Source organism: Phodopus roborovskii, unplaced genomic scaffold, assembly GCF_943737965.1.
Source record: "Phodopus roborovskii unplaced genomic scaffold, PHOROB, whole genome shotgun sequence".
Lineage (NCBI taxonomy): Eukaryota > Metazoa > Chordata > Mammalia > Rodentia > Cricetidae > Phodopus > Phodopus roborovskii.
The window spans coordinates 492,395-512,730 of NW_026126574.1; the positions used below are offsets into that span (position 1 = coordinate 492,395).

Genomic DNA, 20,336 nt, shown 5'->3' on the forward strand with positions numbered 1-20,336 from the left:
CTCAGGGTGGCTAGAGATTAAATCTCACAATGCATCCTGAGACATTGGGTTCCTGTCTTTTATATGCCTCTCTAGAGCTGGGATTAAAGGCATGAGCTCTGTTAATCTTTTAGACTGATTCACTCTAGTGTATCCCTGGGAGGTCTCCAACTCACAGAAATCTACCCAAAGGCGTGTGCCACCACTGCCTGGCTAGCTAGTATGGTTTCTAGGATTAAAGGTATGTATCACCATTGCCTGACCTCTACACCTTGTGGCTGGCTTTGCTTTCTGAATCCTCAGACAAGCTTTGATGAATCATAAATAATATATCACCACATATAACTTTCAGAGCCGGGCTCTCACTGGAGAAAGTAGATCATTGGGTGTCTTGAGATTTTATAGCCCGCTGTCACTTCCTGTCTGTTCTTTGCTTCCTTGTCCATCAATTGTTAGACTCTTAGGCTCATGAGTCTATTGTCATGAATTGTACAATCCTTCTCCACCATGATAGATTGTACATCTCACTCCAGAAATAAAATAAGTGCCTCACTCATGACCATGTTAGGTATTTGGTTATAGCAACACAATTTTGTATTGACTGATACAAAAATGTAAATAAGCTCAATGGTGTAAGCACAGTGGGAATAGTAGGTGTCAGGAGCAGATAAGGATAACATGACACTGAATTTTTTAAGTGAATATTAGATATCACACAACAATTATTTCACTATTATTAGCAGGAGCCATCAATTCTAAACAATGTCAGTGTTAAAATACTCCCTACTAGGGTACGCTGATCTCACTTTTCTGCCCATGACTACCACAGAAAGCACCACAAATCGTAGACAATTGGAATCAATGACATAAAAAATATTGTTTTCAATGATTAACATAATTATTGGTTTAAAAGTTCACTGTAATGTTAATATTGGATTAGATATGGCTGAAGAGAAAATTAGTGGACAGGGAGTTATTTTTCAGGGTAATTCTGTTCAATCGAATGTAGTTTGACCTAAAGATGCACTTAAATTGGATTAATGGTGTCTTTGTACACTGTGAACCTTAACCTAATCACATCAGCCAGCCTCTAAGAGCCAGGTAGTCAACTGCTTAAAACAAGGTTCAAAGAAAGCAAATGTAAGTTTTACCCAACTCTGTATACTTCTTTTCCATTTTCTTTTTAAAATTTTATTTTATATGCACTGGTGTTTTGCTCACATGCATGTCTGTGTGTGTGTGTGTGAGTGCATGTGTGTGTGTGTGTGTGTGTGTGTGTCTGTGTGTGTGTGTGTGTGTGTGTTTGTGAGAGAGAGAGAGAAAGAGAGAGAGAGAGATCCTTTGGAGCTTGAGTTACAGCGTGCTGAGAATTGAACCCATGTCCTCTGGAAAATCAGATACTTTTCTGAACCACTGAGCCATCTCTCCAGCCCCCTCATTTCCACTTTCTATATATAATTTTCTTTTCTTTTGATATCCTGCACATGTGAGGGTAGAACATGCTGAATTTCATTTTGCCCAGTATGTTTTCTAACTACAGAATCAAGCCAATTAAGATCTATGAAAGTTATTCTGTCTTACTTATTTTCTGTTGTTGTGACAAAATGCCATGACCAAGGCCACAGAAAAGAAAGTGTTTAATTTGGGGTGCATGGTTACAGAGAGTTGGAGTCTATGGCCATCATGGGGAGAACATGGCAGCTGGCAAGCAGGCATGGTGTTTGCCCATGAGTGCTTGTATCCCTTTCTGCAAACAGGAGGCAGAGGGAGCTATTTGGGAATGGCCTGGGCTTCTGAAACCTCAGGCCCACTGCCAGTATCAGTACTCCTCCAATGAGGCCACACTTCTTAATCCTTCCCAAGAAACTCTACCAACGGGGGCCAAGTATTCAAACATATGCGCATATGGGGGCCATTCTCATTCAAACCATCACACCCCACACCTTGGCTGCCATAGGCTTGTGGCCAGATCATAATGTGAAATGACTTTTGTCCAACTCTAATAGTCCCCTCAGTGTTAACACTGTTTTAAGTTTCTTCTGAGAACTACGGCAACTTTTAATTATAACTCCTTGTAAAATCAAAAAGTAAATTATATACTTCAATGTAAAACAGCATAGTATATACATTACCATTTCAAATGGGAGGAATGAGAATATAGTGAGCAAATACTGGACCAAGGCATGCCAGAAATCCAGCGGGGCAAACTACAAATCCTGTATCTCTAATCTGTTGCTAATAGGCAAATGGAAATTCAGGAGGGCAAACCCCAAATCTTATAGCTCTAATCTGCTGCCAATGGGCTTAGATGGCTCTTCCCTTCAAGTTCTGCTGGCTACAACATGTGTCTTTATCTCTTGATTTGGTCCCAAGCTTCTTGGTAAGTATTTCCTATGATTTTGACATCTCCAACATCTTGAGGTCTCCAACCCAATCCAGGCTTCATTTTCATAAATTCACATATAGCTTCTCTGGTTTCCTTGAAGGGATTCCCATGCCAAACACCTCACTTCAGAGGCTTTTCTTAACTGCAGAGGAAGATTCCACAACTCCTTTACTCAAGTATCATTCAGGGATCTAAAGGCAGAACGACCTGGCCAATGAAGCCATGTTCAGTCATTTGAGTTGGAGCCTATTCCCTTCTTGAATTATATTTGCATAACATTTTCCCCAATTCCAGCTTTTTAGAAATACAAAAGGCATTTCCTTTTTACAAGTTTTAGGGTGAGCTGGGTGGGGTCTTCACCCAAAGACAACACTCCCTTTATTCTGTTTCACACCAGGCCTCTCCTTATCTTAGTGCTCTTTCCCCTCCTCAAACTGTACATTTTGTGTTTCTTTTTGCCCTGCTTATTATTTTTATGGTAGCTCCACATGAAAGTGATTACTAATAACCATGCAATAGAGTTAATAATTGGCTGTTTTGAAATCTCCTCTGCCTATAAAATTAGTCCAACTATTTCAATTTGCCCTCAGGCAGAAAGCATCCCCATTTTTTTCCCCAAGCACCACAAGAATGGTTTCTAACACTGTCACTAATACTGTTGCCCTCTGAAGTTTCTTGAGATGAGCTTCCATAACCCTCAATGATCTTAGCACTGTTGTCTCCAAGCTCTTACTAGGATGTCCATTCAGCCCTGCTTATAGCAGTCAACAGCTTTCCTAATACAATTTCCCCAGGTTTTCCATATTCCTTCCAAAAGCAGCATGGCCAGCTTCCTGTCACAGCAATACCCCACCCCGTAGTACCAACTTTTGTCTTCCTCACTTTCCTGTTGTCACGACAAAACACTATGACCAAGGCAACTTATGAAAAAGAAAGTGTTTAATTTGGGGCCCATGGCTGCAGAAGGTTAAAATCCATGATCTTCATGAGGAAAGCATAGCAGCAGGCAGCAGGCAGGCAGGCCTCAGGCAGGGAGGTAGGCAGGCATGCAGGCAAACAGGAAGGCAGGGAGACAGCAAGCAGCAGGTAGGCAGGCAGCAGCTAGGCAGGCAGGCAGGCAGACACACCTCTTCCAACAAGGCCACACATCTAACTCCTTCCTAAACAGTTCTACCAGCTAGGGAACAAGTATTTAAACATGTGAGTTTATGGGGACATTCTCATTAAACCACCTCAGATTCCCTTTTAACAACATAGAAGGAAACCCAAGGAAATGATGACATGGAGAGTGTAATATGTAATCAAAAAGTTATAAGACTTGTGGAATAAGAAGGAAAAGATTAACATAAATCTAAATGAAGATCTTCAAGGAGAAAAGACATAAACAGAGGTGACAATTGAGACATAGTATGTATGAACTTGCCAAAACCGAGATGAAATCATGGATTCTTAAATCCAGCAGGTTTAATAGTGTTTAGGTTCAGGCCTGGATGAGGTAATAAAAACCCACCCATACTAAATTCACTAAAGATGCCAAAGACAAATGGACATATTTAGGGAAGTCAGAGAAAGGACTGCTCACTTACAAAAATAAAAGAAGGGCAGACAAGACAATTCAGCCAGTAGATTTGTTTGTAATGCAGGCCTGAACTTATGTTCAATCTCTAGAACCCATGTAAAGGTAGGAAAGAATTGACTCCACAAAGTTGTCCTTTGACCTCCACACATGCACGCATGTGCACACACACACACATAATTAATTTAAACCAAAATAAAAGAAAAATTCAGCAGCAATGATTGAAACCAGAATTATAAGGCAAATGTTATCCAAGCACTGGGAGAAAATAACTGTTAACAAAAAAAAAAAAAAAAAAAAACCCTACTCTTGGCACAAGTTCTTTAAGAAATGGGGCCAGGGGCTGAAAAAGTGTCTTGGTGATTAAGAGCGTTCATATGATGCTGTGCCGAAGGACCTGGGTTCAATTCCTAGAACCCACAGTGGCTTACAGAGTGGCTAACACTGGTTCCAGAGATCTGACAGCATTTTCTGACTTCTATGGGCACTGGGAATGCACATGGTTCATGTAGACAAAATTAAAAGACTCTTATACATTGCCAGGCAGTGATAGAACACGCCTTTAATCCCAGCAATCAGGAGGTAGAGGCAGGCAGATCTCTGAGTTTGAGGCCAGCCTGGTCTACAGAGGGATTTCCAGGAGAGTCTAGGATACACCGAAAAACCTTGCCTCAAAAAGATGCAAACAAACAAACAAACAAATAAAAAATAAGGAAAAAAGAATGAAAGAGAGAAAACAAATGGGGCCAAATGTTTATATGGAAGCAAAATCTACCAAAGTTTATAGTCCCTAAATCTTGCCCTGTCCAGGCATGATGGCTCACACCTTTAATCCCAGAACTCAGAAGGCAGAGGCAGGCAGATCTCTGTGAGTTCGAAGCTAGCCTGGTCTACAAAATAAGTTTTAGGACAGCCAGGTCTGTTACATAGAGAAACTCTGTCTTGAGCACACATCCTTCTCCCCCCCCAGATAAACAAACAAACTTGCCTTATAGGACAATATTTTAAAAGAAGATTTATTTAGTTATATGTATATATACATGTACATGTGTGTTTGTGTACCATGTCTGTGCTGGTGCCCACAAGGGCAGAAGGAAACATCGGATTCTCTGGGGGGTGACTTTGAACTTGTGAGTGTTGGGAACTAAACTCCGGTCTTCTGGAAGAACACCGAGCTTTTCTAACTGCTGAACCATCTCCTTAGCCCCACAGGAAGGTATTTTAAAGCTAGCTCCTCTCTCCCAAAGATAGCTGGAATGCAAGAAAGAGTATTTATAAATAAAATTGTGTGTGTGTGTGTCCATCCCTGAGCCCAGGGAGAGATCTCAGGGCCTTGTGCATCCTAAGTTTGCGGTATTTAGAAAGTTATAGGCTCAAAGGGCCTGAACTGCATGACAATAATGTTTAAAATGGAAGAGGGGAACCAGGTCTGGCACACACCTTTCATCCCAGCACTCAGGAGGCAGAGGTGGGAAGATCAGGATTTCAATATCATTCTTCTGTCTTTAAAATCGCTAAGACAAGAAAGACAAGAGAAAGTGATCTAAAATTCTTTCACTGTTTGAAAGGGAACTCATGAATACTCTCTAACATTAAGCTGCATTAAGTTAAATATTAATTAAGAGATTTCAGGAAGGAGATATGAAAGTCCAAATTTCAAACAGTAGAGAATATATATTAGAAAGGAAAGGAAATAAGAGAGAGAGAATGGCAGGAGCAGGGGAAAGAAAGTAATTCTAAAAACATAAAATAAAATAAAATCAGTAATTATAACATCTTGGACATAAAGCCAATCTCAAAAACAAGCGAGGAAAAACTAAGTGTCAGAACCAAAAGAAGGCAACTGAATGGATGCCAAAGCTTAGAATAGGTGCCATAGTTGCCCAAGTGGGATCTAGATCTCAAAGCCTGGGTGTCAGCGTCTTGGGGTCTGAGTTATGCAGGAATGGAGAGTCAGGCTATAGATCCTGTAGCCAGGGCCCAGAGCTCTACAACGTTGCTGGTTAGTTTTATATCAAGTTAACACAAACTAGAGTTATCTGAACAGAGGGGACCATAACTGAGAAGATGCTTCCACAAGTTGCAGGGCATTTTCTTAATTAGTGATGGGGAGGGGAGCAGCCAGTAAGCAGCACCCCTCGTGGCCTCTACATCTGTTCTTATCTACAGGAATCTACCTTGAGTTCCTGATGGAGGTGTAAGACAAATAAACCCTTTCCTCCCCATCTTGCTTTGGGTCATGGCCTTTTGTCATAGCTATTATAACCCTAACTAGAACAATAATCAAAAGGAGGAAAGTGTTGTATCTCTCCGTGGACTGACTTAGAATGGTAAACCCAAAAAACAAAACAAACAAACAAACAAAAAAAAACTATACCAACCAACTACTCCCTAACCTAACCAATAAGCGAGGGCCATGGAACCTTTATCCTGGCCTTGAAAGTATTCTCTAAAAGCAGTCTGTAAAAGTCTTTATAGTAAATCTAAGAACTAGTCAAAATGTTCACCTAACACTTGGAATTTCACTGTGTTCAAAGTACAGGAAAACAATTGTGCTTGAGACTCCAATAAAATCAATAATAATAGTGAAACCACAATAAAAAGGGCTGAAATACAGACACTGAAATGACATGTGCAAAATCATATCTGCAAGTTATAGGATAGTTTATAGAGTAAACAGAAGCAATCTGTAATTGTGAGAATTCATTAGGAAATGCATCAAGATTTCAAGGTACAAGACTAACATACAAAAATGTATATGTTTCTTCTGCCACCAACATAAACAATGGTAGAAATAAGGAGAAAGACACTATTTACAATAGCAATGTAACAGAAGATATGCAAAGTCATTCACAAAGGAAATTATCTGACAGAGTTAGGTGAATGAGCGAAAGCATGTTCCTAAATCAAAACCCAATCCCCAGGAACAAAGATGGAGGGAGAGACAATACTCTTCCATATCCCTACAGAGTTTAAAGCAAATCCTGTTACAAGTAAAGAGTGAGCCACAAGAGAAGGCCACAGTCAACAACAGAGAGTAAGAAAATATAAAATTCAAAAATACTTAATGTTGGATTTACAAGGCCATTCAGGGCTACACAAGAAGTGAATCAGTCTAAAAGAGAAACAGAGCTCACAGCTTTAATCCCCAGCACTAATATATAAGATAGGAGCAGGGCATTAAGTATTTACTCTTGGCAATTAGTCTCCAGCTTGCTATGGATAATATCTCTCCAGCCCTGGTACAGGACAGAGCTCTCTGGTAGCCTGGATGCTTTGCTTCTCTGATCTTCATTGCTTCATTAGTTCATAAACAATATATCAACCACAATCATCTTAGTTGAGCAGCTTTTTATGACTTTTCTTTTTGTATTTTTATAGTAATTCCTCTATTCTTACACCTCCAACATATACTTTCCCTCTAAATTATACCAGAAAGAAGGGGTAAAGAGGGAGGATAGAGAGAAGGTGAATAAGAATAAGGAGCAATGAAACTTATGTATTAAAATGCCATAATTAAATTTGTTTTTTATGTATTTACTATTTTAAAAATGTCATTACTTAGTACAAATGCTAACAAAACAATATTATTTATTTAAGTCTCCCCCTTACTCTGTGAATGTGTGTGTGAGTTCCTAAATATTTTCTTCATGCTATCCACTATTTCTTTTATTGCACAGAAAGTTCTTTCTTTGATGTAATCCCACTGGTTTTAACTTTGTTGCAAGTTTTGGGGTCTTTTCACAAAACATAGGTACACACAAACCTATGTCTTCAAGTGTTTCCCCTGTTTCCCCTTAGACTTTTCATACTTTTGGACTTTTGTACAGCATGTGAGATGTGGATCTAGCATCAGTAATTGATATGATGGCTTTCCAATGTATTCTCTTGGTGTCTTTGACAGAAATATGTGGATTTCCAGGTATTCTACTATGTTCTACTTGTCTCCTTGTCTTTTCACAAGCCAATACCAGACACTTTGTAGGCAGATTTAAAATCAGGTATTGATATGACTTCAGTTTCGTTCTTTATTTCAATAGTGTCATGTAGATTTTAAGAATTTTTTTCTGATTCTATGAACATTATTATTGGTAAGGATTGAACTGAATCTGTAAACTGTCTTGGGTAGTATGAACACATTAATAATAATAATAATAATAACAACAGTAATAATAACAAAAACAAAAATAACAACAACAACAACAATAATAATAATAACTCTGTGATGGTTTGAATGAGAATGGCCCCCACAGGCTCATATATTTGAGCCCTTGGTTCACAGTGGGTAGAACTATTTTAGAAGGTTAGGAGAGGTGGCCTTGTTGAAGGGAGTGTGTATGCCATTGAGGGAGACCAGGCTGAACCCAATCTCTCTCTTCTCCAATCTCCTACCTCTTACTCCTTCCCCATTCACCCTTCCCCTCCCTCTGCCTCTTGCCTGTGTATTAGATATAAGCAGGCATTCTTCCTGCCAGCCTGCTGCCATGCTTGCTTCCACGATCATATACTCAAAGCAACTGTAAGCAAAGCCTCAATTAAATACTTTTTTTGGTAAGCATAGTACATAGTACAGAGTACAGAGTACATAATACATAGTGTCTCTTCACAGGAACAGAAAATTAACTAGGACATCTGCTCCATAGAGTATCTTTCCTTTCCTGGAGTCATCTTGACATCTTTCATTAGCATTTTCTCTCTTTTATTGCCAATACCTCTCATTCCCTTAATTCTATTTATTTAGAGCTAAAACAACTGGAGAGCAAAGAGTCCACCTTAAAAATGGGCAAAGAAATGGGCTACATAGACATTTCTTTAAAAAGACATGAGGGGATGTCAGGGCTGGCTCACTGGTTAAGAGCGCCTGCTGCTCCTGCAGAAGACCTGGGTTCAGTTTTCAGCACCCACGTGGCAACTCATAACCACTGTCATAGCCCTCTTCTTACCCCTGGGAGCACCAGATATGCATTTGGCATACACATACACATGCAAGCAAAATACTCATATGTGTCAAATAAAATAAATACATCTAAAAATTTAAGACACAAATAGCCAGCAAATATATGAACAAAAAGACAGCATCATTAATCATCAAGAGAATACAAATAAAAACCACAATTAGATATTATTGCAAAGGGATCTTAAAAGCCATGTGTCAAGGATATAGCAGCACTCTCATTTTTACTGTGATATTCCTTTAAAAAAATCTAGGAAATAAAACCATCCATGGAAGAGTGAACATATAGAAATCACGTGGTATGTATCCACAAAGGAATACTACTTAGCCATAAAAAGAATGAAATTTTGTCAAGTGTAAAGGTAGAGACAAGTGCAGGCATCATGGTAAATAAAACAAATCATAGACAAATAATGCATTTTTGCACTCATTTGTAGAAAGTGATAAATGAACCTCCAAGAAGATGGAAAGGCAGCGAGTGAAGACAGAGGTTAGACAAGAGTCACCAAAACACAGGAATTAGAAGCAGAAATCGATGCTTCTGTGCCCAGAAGTGTAGGTAACTCTAATCTACAAGAATCCATGATACACAAAAATAACTAGAAGAGTAAATATATATATATATATATATATTTCATGTATGAGGAGAAGGAAATCCTAGGGGCATTGGTCTAGAGGCTATGTGTTTCATACTTGTATCAAATCATCAGGCCCTTCATAGGCACACATGGATATTATGTTAATAAATAAAATTTAAAAACAATGTATCATGGGCACAAAACTGTAAGGGATTTTGTCTACAATGAGTAGGGAAAACTTGCTATTAATTTCAGGGACATTTAATTGTGTATTTAAATAATTAAAATAATTTTGTTTGTCCTGTATAAAAATCTACATTTTATGTAACAAAAAGGTTTATAGTGTTAATTTGAGAAATGGAAATATTGGTGTTTGTGTTCTGGATAGTTTTATGTCAACTTGGAAGCTGAGAAATGCTTCCATAAGATCTGTCTGTAAAGCATTTTTTTAATTAATGGTTGCTGGGAGAGGACACTGTCTGTTGTGTTGCTGGTGGTGCTGGTCTCTATAAATAAAACAGGTTGAGCAAACTGTAAGCAGCACCCATCCATGGTCTCTGCATCAGCTCCTGCCTGCTGCTTTCTACCTTGTTCGAATTTCTGTCCCGACTTCCTACAATGATGAACAGCAATGTGAGAGTGCAGCCAAATAAACCCTCTCCTCCTCCAAGTAACCCTAAGTAAGACAGTGTGTTACCTTGTCCTTTGCCTTTCTCAAGTTTTGGAAATTTCAAAAAGACACAGGTAAATGAAAAGAATTCCTAGTAGCAGCTGGGAGAGAGCAGGAGTCCAGTCTCTCGTCACTGTTGCAGGGGACCATGTCTCTCTCCACATGTCTTCATGGATCGTGTGGAGAGAGGCAGTGCCCACCCTTTCCAGGCCTCTTACCGTGTTCATCTCTGACTCCAAGCTGCAGTTTCTAATGTGTGGGAACACTTTATTATACTTGCTTGGGTAGGTGGATGCCAGGTAGTCCTTCACCTCCTCCAGGTTGCTGGCTATCAGAAAGCCATCTTCTAGGTCAAAAGAATTTGTTAGCAGCAGAATCACCCTGCAGAGGAGACTATCATCTTAACATTTACCACTAAAAAGCCATTGGCTCTAAAACCTGGGAGGAAGGTGGGTAGCCTCTTCCCTCTTCCCTCCTGCCCAGTGCAGAAGAGATGAGAACAGAAACTACCTCCCAACAGGCTACCTCACATCTGGATGAGTGGCCTCCAGTGAGATTGGGTAGGGTGCTAGAAGCATTCAATACTTCGTACCGTTTGGTGGTGAAAACACAAGAATGTGGCTAATGCCATTGACCAACCGCTTAGAAATAAGTTTAGAATCACTTAAACATATTTACTTATTTTCAGGCAGGGCCTTACTATGCAACCTCGGCTGTCTTGGAATTTGTTGTGTAGACCAGGCTAGTCTCAAACTTAAGAGATTCATTTGACTCCACCTCCAGATTGGTGAGATTAAAGGCATGCACCACTAAATTTGGCCTAGAATTATTAAGCTTAATTTTATAACACAGTACGAATTAAATGATTTGCATGTATACTGATTTCCATTAATTTAAGTCCTAGTTTAGAGATGGCTACTCATGTAAGTGACCTCCCTACTGGACATATTAGCATTTGTTTTGAGGGAAGCCAAAGAAAGTAGACTCGGCTAGAGAGGCCTTGCTTACAAATAAGATGAAGACATGGGTGTGTTTTTTGTTGTTGTTGTTTGGTTTTGGTTTTGTTTTTTCCTGAACGCCCCTTTCTGCTAAGTGCAATGCCTACCTTAAATGTCCCATTCCCTGCAAGGCCGGCCTTTGCTTTCTGGACCCTCAGTATCTAGTGCTGGTAGAAGGCAGCAATTAGCACGTCGAGGAAACAGAACTGATCCTCACATTGCAGACCTCAATACCGGTGTCTTTAGTCTACTCCTTGACCTCTGGGAACCCAGTCCTTCCGAGTCTCCCTTTCAGCTCAGGGCTTTGGAGCCTTGCCTTCCCACTTGGGGTCCAAGGTTCTGAGGGACAGCTTAGACTCACTTGTTTAAGCAGTTTTCATAGTTGAAGGTGGCCTTGAAGCCGTAGATGGAGAAGGTCACGATGCTGGCAAATCTGGAGGTGGAGCTGTTGATGATGGACACAATGATGGCATGCTTCTGGCAGTTGTTGGAGGGGTCATTGTAGCTGGCAAAGGCAATCAGGCTGCCAAACCCCAAGCCCAGTGAGGAGAAGATCTGCATGGCTGCATTGATCCAGGCCTTGGGCTTGGCTAGCTGTTTCATCTAGAAGGCCAGTAGGGATAGGGCTGAGGAATCCTGAGCTCTAATCCCAAACTCTTCCCTCCCAGGAGATGGAAGGTCAGAGATGGGGAAGAAATTACTTCCAACTCACAGGTAGTCAGAATGACTTGGGGCTGGAGTCTAGTTCCATGTCTCAGAATGTCTCCAGTGTATTTCCTGGCAGGTAAACTACTCAGCAATCTTCCTCTCATACCCTCTATGGCACCCTACACATGGAGAGTGCAATTGAGTATTGCCTGTTCTAATAGTCTAAACACATAAAACCTCTAAATCACCAGCCCGCCACAACACCAGTCTTACCACACAGGAAATTTAGGTGGATGTGTAGTCAAGTTCGAGGTTACTCCAGTACTGACACTTAAGGCCTATGCAACAAGAGTGTCCATTTTGAAAGGATAATGTCATATGATTCCAGCCATTTGTCAAGCAAAGAATGTGCCCTACTCTAAATTCAATAACATCTACACTGAAGAACACTGGCTAGAGTGAGTGGAAAAAAAACGTTAAGGACGGGACCATAGCATTCCCTAGAGGGAAAGGGTCTAAGAAAATATGGGATCAGATAAGGGAGATGACTGGAGAGATGTCCATGGTCCCTAGATCAGTGGGGAGTCTGGACTGGGCTTTAGGTGAGAACTGGAGCAGGAAGACCAGAAGGAAGGCACAGGCACTAGTCACTAGTGGTAGTGAGGGCTGCAGGACAGGGTACAGAGAACTTAACTTCCAGGATATCTATAGTCTTTGGCCTAGTCATGGGCTCACACCAGCTCTGATGATTACAGATCTTACCCTCTTTCCCTTTCCTCCCAGGTATCCCAGAAAGGGACAGTCCCCTTCCCTTGCAAACCATACCTTGGGTGTGAACATGTACATCAGGCCATTGGTAGCTCCGTGGAGTGTGAGGCCACGGACCAGGAAGATATCAGCACACAGTAGGGCATCGACGCGATGAAGTAGACCACCTGTAGGCATCCAGGAACAGAATAAGACAGAAGGAGAGATGGGGACAGCCACTCCCACAAAAACCTTAATCCTTTGCTAAGAGCTGTGGGTAGCACTGGTCCTGAGTAGGACACAGGTTCTGAGTATGGTCTAGAGAAAGAAAGTGTGGGACATGGCTGCTCATATCTGTTGCCCCCATGAAATTTCTTCTCCAGTGCATGAGAGGCAACACTCCCCGAGCCCTTGTTTCTCTAAGAAAGTGTGAAAGGCTGGAGGAGCCCACACAACACGTTTTTTGTTTTTTTTTTGTTTTGTTTTGTTTTTTGTTTTGTTTTGTTTTTTTTTTTTGTTGTTCTGTTTTGTTTTTTCAGGCAGATTTGACTCAGCTTTCTGAGGTCCCAAGAAAATCAGAAAGACTAATCACTTACAGGATCTATGTTATCTCCAAAGTGAAATTAGTGTCTTGAGGGGCAGAACTGGGTTTTCAGGATGGGATCCCAGGGGAGCCTGGTTAGGCATGTTCATATGTAGAAAACAGTGCACGGGGCAAATTCCCCACAACAAATGCAACAAATGTACTGATTTTGTGCATTCTTCATAAAAAGAAATGTCTATTTGGTTAAGCCAATCTTCTTCCCCTGTTGACATGCATCACAATTTAAGGATGTGTTCTTAGTCTCTTTGGCAGGGGAATCTCAGACTCGGGGTCACCCTGACTTCTAAAAGCCTGAAAGTAAGGGCTTTCAGATGCACGTGTGCCTAGCCTGGGTGGGAAATTTTGGGTAATTCACTTTCTATGTATGCCTAGATTCATAGACAAAAACAAAACGAAACAAACCTTTTCACAAGGTTGGTTTTGTTTTATCAATCTTCTTTTAGGTTGGATCCACCTCTGAGAAACCCAGCTAGTGACCATGTCTTGATATGCTTGAATTAATCTCAGTCTTCCATTTCTTCCTTGGCATGGCACCAAACTTCATGAACTTCTAAGACTGTCAGAAGGACACTGAGAATGTGGGATATATGTTTACCATGGCTTCTTACACATTTAGGGGGTTAGTGAATTTACCCAAATATCTAATATGTCAAACCAGGTGAGATGCAAATGGATAAGAGTCCTTTTGCCAGTGATGTGAAAGAATTCAGGGGCATGGGGGAGGGTTGATCCGGGTCCATAACACTGGGCACTAAGAACACATTAGGGGAAAGCTCTGGACTTCTACCCCCCACCCCCCGCCAGTGGGCTGTGTTTCTCCTGGGCTTTCTAGAGTCCTCACAAAGTGGCTTCATTCTTTTTCTTGTGGAAAGGATGGCTGGACATGTGATCTAGCTTTAGCTTAACCTATCAGGAGAAATAACTCTGACCAATAAGTAAAACTTCAGAGGAGAATAAAAGAGATTTCAAACAAAAAGGAAAAGGCAGCATCTTTCCCCATACATGGAACCCTGGGGCATTTCAGTCAGGGTGGGGGATCATAGTATAAGCAGAGAAAATAGATGGTGAGGATTAATATGGCATCATGTCCAGACTCTACTTATTTTCACAACTATAAAAGGCCTGGAGAGGAAAGGACTGCTTTAATATTCAAGGGTACAGACATCGCCATTAGATCTTTTGGATCATGCTTGGTCTAGGTTGGGACAGAGCAGATGCTCCAAGGTCTGATCTCAGCTGAGAAAGAACACCCTGATTCTTCTGCTCAGCTGTGAGGCAAAGTGCTTTGGGGCTAAGATGCTGGCCACTATGGGGACTTAGAAATTAATGTGATATGTCACGCCAGGCACAACATTGGGGTTGTCATGCAATATCTCAATGACATAGGTTGTTCTAAGCTTGATGCCTCATGAAAGAACAAAACCGAACAAACATGTCAGTGCTGGAGAAGGCAGGCAGGTGATCAGGAGAGTGAGATCTAGGGGTCTCATGGGATTGTCAGAAGAAGAAAAATTGTAAATGACTAAGTCACAAAGGATGTGAAGAGAATATTCATGCTGCATGTCACCAATAGGATGGGAAGAGCTTGGAGTAAATCTGGGCTATGTCCTGAGTCTGCTGTCCCTGGCTGTGATTTTGCGAAGAATACTTTGCCTATCTAATCCTTTTGGGAGTGACCTCATGTATCTACTCTGAGGGGCTGTTACAAGAATAAGACACCGTGATCCACTATGGATTTGCTTTGCCTAATAGCTGAGTATGGAGCATTCACCCCAGCTTGAAACAGGTACGGGTGATGGAAATACAGCAGATACTCCAGCCCTAGGATGAATGGAAACCTGGGCATTTCAACAGAAAGAATGAGCTTAGGCAAATAAAAGGCCTTTGCTGGGTATTTTGGCATATCTGTGGCCTAAAATCCCAACACTCAAAAGGCTGAATCAGGAGGATCACTGAGTTTGAGGCCAACTTGGGCTGTTCAGCCAGTTTCATGCCAGCCTGAAGTACATAAGGAGACACTTTAAAAATAAAAGCCAAAACAAGAACTAAAACCCCATACCACACAACTGAACAAAACAAAACAAAACGAAAAAAAAAAAAAAAAAAAAAAAAAAAAAAAAAAAAAAAAACAAGGGAGAACCCAAAAGTTCTGGGTAGTATTGATTTCCTGAAAGCACTTTGAAATGGGACCCCAAATCCAACTACACAATAAAGTCACCAGAGGCTGGCTACTCTGATGTTGAGGTTCCATCCACAGAATAATAACTCTGGCATTTGAGGGGGAAGGACTGAATAGCAGGGTGTTTGAAGATCTCCATGTAATAACCTGGTATAGGTGAATGTGAGAGCTGGCTGGGGCATGTCATTTCAGATTCAGTGCTACAACTTTAATCACTTCTGACACCCTCCACTGTCAGCTAATACAGGGACATGCCAATAACACCATCCATGCCTGCTGACCCACTGAGCCTCTACTCTGGGCAGCAAGAGACAGCTCCTAGCATGGACCAGATTCAGTCCCATCACACTCCCTAGCACACCTTGCTGGTTGACTCAGTGCCCCTCAGGTTGCACAGATATACCATCAGCCAGGCCAGGATGAGGCACATTGCTGGCTCCCAATGCACTCCTCCATTCTCCTGGATGGATGGTGAGATGTTGAGTGTTTTCCTGTACCAGAAGTACTGCATTGACGAAGCCTTTTCATACTCCTCGTTGTAGCCTGTGCGGTTACCATTCAGTGGGCAGACAGACCACGGCAGGGGATCCTTTGGAATGAAGTGAGAATCAACAGAGAGTCAAGGGAAAGGCCAAGGGTTTGGTGGGATGATAGGAAGCGTCTTTGACAGGAGGCTTCACACCTTGTCCTGTAAATATGGGCTTGCGCGAAACAACAGAGTACAGTGGATCAGAGGCTTCCTGGCCTAGTCTTTCCAGATCCTTGTAGCTACCCTGTTCAAAACCAGTTGTAGGGCTAGAGAGATGGCTCACTAGTTAAGGGTACTGGCTGTTTTTCTCCAGGTTAGAGTCCCAGTAACCATAGGATGGCTCCCCTTCTGTAACTCTAGTCCCAGGGAATTTGACATGCTCTCCTGGCCTCCTGCAGGCACCAGGCATGCATGTTGTACATAGACATTCAGGTGAAACACCCATATACATAAAATAAATAAGATTAACTTTAAAAACAATTTTTAAAAAAAGCTGTGAAGGTACTTGAGTTAGAATCTTGAACAGTGAGCCCATTTGGATGGACAGGCCACACTGTGGTGTCTGATGGAACCAGCAGCAGATCCCAGCTAAGAAACAGAAGCCCTCTAAGCTCAGTTGCCTAGCCAACATTCTCTGGGCCCTCTGCTGAGGCCACTCTAACTCACACTGTTTCACATATTTGGCTGCAAATCTGAGGATACCTCTGGGGTCCTTTGCTTGAGATGAGCTGAACGTCATTTTTTTTGTTGTTGTTGTTTTTTGTTTTTCTTTTTGTTTTTTGTTTTTTAATGTTCCTGCCAATGAACATGCTACATGAAGAAGCTCTAGGGCATGGAACAACTGAGAGATTTTCAGTGTTCTTTTCCCTTCATCTACATCAGAAGGTAAAGATAGGGTCCTTACATTTGCTTGGCTAAAGGTACCCGCTAAGAAGGACGACACCCTCCCATAAAGTAGAGTCCTGTAGAGTCACTTGTAGCTCGTGGGATTGAACAAAAGCTCTCATGTCGTGTATATGGCCATGCCAGTATAGATTTATATGTTCTGGGAACCTGCATGGCCCATAGAAGTGCAAGTGAAGGTCTACTGTGTCATTATCCTGTGACCTTGGAAGAGGATTTACTGCAGGGGTAAGGGGGGGGGAAGTTCTGTGAAGTATGGAATGCATGGATATTAGAGTGGTAATTCCTGGGTCCTTCTCTTCTTTTTCCATCTGGAAAGAGGCTGATATGGAGGCAGTGGGATTAGAGTCTCTGAGAGTGAAAAGGATGAAGATGGGGGTGGGGTGGGATAGAATATGACTGGTGGAGAGGAACATTCCAGCGCTCAGTGTGGAATTGTGGCTCATATTTATTTTCCACAAAGCCTAGACCCTTCCAGAATATCAGTAACAAGAATTTAGGTAATGCACTGTTTAAAATGCTTGTCATTGAAAATATTCCTGTAGATATTCCAATGTGTGCTATGGACCTGCTCTTCAGAAATGAGTGTGCACATGTGTGTATGCACATGCTAACGCACATGCATGTGCACATGCACACACACAGTGCATAGTTTGGCTTACATTGTCACAAGTAGTGGATCCAGATTCTGTCATCGCTGTTTGGCTTGTGGCTCCCATCATGCTCTCCCCTCACTGAGAGGGGTTCCCACAGGCTGGCGTTCTCATCCTCTACCATTTCCCCACTTGGTGAGTGGCCCTGCATCTTCTACCCTTTTTGCTTTTGCTCTGGCCAGAGGTTGGCTTACCTGGAAGGAGTAGAAGAGATACCAGAAGCCCCAGGCATTGATGACGTTGTAGTACATTGAGAGGAAGAAGGAGACCACCACAATGGCAACACCTGTGAGCAAAGCAGAGGGCCATGCTGAAGATCAGATGTGTGTAATTTAACCAGTGGGACTTGAATGACACAACTATGGTGACATCCCCAAACAAGAACACTCTTCCTTTAGGCTTTCATTAGACCTGATACCACACCTATGACATCATCTTGGGAATTACTACCCCTCAACTCTGATCATCTGAGATGGTAGATCAGTAACGGTTTCTAGACATCTAAGTGTCAGGTCCTGGGGTCAGTATTTTGTGTGCAGTTAGTTCACACAAAAGCATTATCCTCCTCCAAAGAGCAAACTAAAGTTCAGAGCTTTCCAAAAACTACTACAAGACATGTATGAACACTGATGGCCCTAGATACTGGGCTTTTACAAAATAGGAGAATCACATCCTGGAGGTGCCAGGAGATAGTGACTGAAGGTCACTCTGGAAGGGTGCAGTAGGCCACACCTTGCATGACCACATAGATGCTTGGCTTCTGCATCCATGTATCACTACGATGCCCCAACACCCCTAAGTGGTGTGGTGAAGATGAAATGACCTCACACTCGTGCATGCCATGTTCAGCACCAGGCACACATTAAGCAGGGGGTCGCATTTGTGTACATCCCCAGAGGGTAGGTAGCTGGGACCAAATGAATGCTATGTCCAGCCAGTCAGAGAATCTCAAGCTGAGGTCCAGAGTGGAGATGCCCTAAGGTGGAAGTTTCATTGGGGGTGGGATGGGATTCCATGTGAGGGTCAGAATCCAGGGCTCTCTCTACCCGAGCTCCATGGTAGCCCTCTTTGGGGGTTGGTTCACCCAGTCACAGGTCCAGCCCATGCACACAAGTGTTTCCCAGAAACCCACAAAGTCTCTGACAGAGGAACTAAGAAGGGTCCCACATACCGACACCACTGAGGTAGGGGCACCTCCAGGCACCGATGCTGCCTTGCCGCATGCGCTGCCCCAACAACCAGCTCCAGGTAAAAGAGCAGCATCCCCTCTACAATGAGCATGACCAGGGGACCAGGAAACTCCCTGTGGGAGGCCAGAGCTGAGCATCAGGTCACTGAGGAGAGATGAGATTCATGTCTCTGCAACTGTGCTTCCGTCACCCGCCTTTCCCCAACCAGCCTCTTCTGGCCACCCTTTTACCCCCTCTTCCTCTTTCCACATACCCATCCTCCTACAATTCCTCTCACCATATATCAGCCCACCCATCTCTCTGACCACCTTTTGATTCATTTATTCATCCATCTATCCATTCTTCTTTTCTCCCTTCTGTCCCTCTGTCTGTCTATTGGAATAGTAGACCGAGCATCAGAGGTTATAAAATAATCTCTTTGTCTCTGTCTCTGTCGCTGTCTCTGTCTCTCTGTCTTTGTCTCTGTCTCTCTCTTTTCTCTTTTACCCAAAATGTCAAACAGTAACCACAGTAGGCCTAGTGAGTCCCATGGTCAGCTTGTTTCTGTGACAGGGCCTACTTAATTGACTACTGTTTGAGGTAGTCAAGTGGGAATGGGAACATTTTTAGCACTGCCCAGCAAACACTTGCATATCACTGTCCTATCGCACAGTTACACAGTTCAGGAGGATAAGCGCTGTAGACCTTTTGACAAAGACACTAACACAATCGAAAATGTACGTACGGATAAATTAAACATAATTCATACAAGTTGTATACAAAACTATGAGAATACACCATAGACTGCCATTTACTATCTAGAGCTTAAAACTTAAAGAAGCAATAGGGAAAAATCTTTAAAACTTCAGATTAGGCAAATATGTTTTAGATGCAAAGGAAAAGCACCACCTGTGGAAGAAAATGTTGATAAATTTAACTACATTACATTTTCCCCTTGAATAAAACTTAACAGGACAAAAAGAACATTTGCAGACTTGGAGAAAGCCAACAGACATTCCATAAGAAACATATCTTAGTACACCATGTTGTGTCTCAGAATACATGAGATGGGGTCTGTTATAAAGTCCTGGCCCTGGAGGACGCATCATGCAGAGCACACTGCTGACTTTTGACTGAGTCCTTTCATACTGAAGACAAACAAAGCAAAGGGCAAGTGTGAGGCATGAACTCCATTTTAAAAACAAAGTCACTTCTGTAATTAAAACAATCTACCTTCGAGGCCAAAACCCTCATAATTGAATGAATTTTGACATATCCTTCCCCTCAATGTTATGGAGTAGGGACCAAATCTCCAAACCATGAGCAGAACAGTACCTGTAAGTGGTAAATAGCCTTATCAAAAGATTCATAAAACCAAATTCATTTGGAAAGTGTACATTTATACAAGGACATAAGAGAAAGGTGCTGTATATTAATATAAAGATATTTTACAATTAGTTTGAAAACAAGTCTTCTACCCAACCCTCTTGCAAATGAACTACTTCCACGACTATTCGATTTAAAAAATAGTCTAATGTATAAGGAGACATCAGAGGGGTAGGGCCAGCAAGGAGCATACTTGGTGAATTGAATATGGTCACTATACTTCAGTGATCCTTGCACCAAAAGAAGAGTTCTCTTCCCAACCCTATGGGTCAGGGATGGCCTTGGAAAGAGCCTTGTCCATCAGAATATTGAAAATAAAAAGAAAGAAAGAAAGGAAGAGAGAGAGAGAGAGAGAGAGAGAGAGAGAGAGAAAGAAA

General features: G+C 41.9%; 1 pseudogene; it reads right to left on the reverse strand.

Moving 5' to 3' along the window:
- The window catches only part of LOC127235931 (sodium- and chloride-dependent transporter XTRP3A-like), a 104,551-nt pseudogene extending 85,866 nt beyond the window's left edge, over positions 1-18,685 (reverse strand).
- Positions 18,686-20,336: the final 1,651 nt, after the last annotated feature.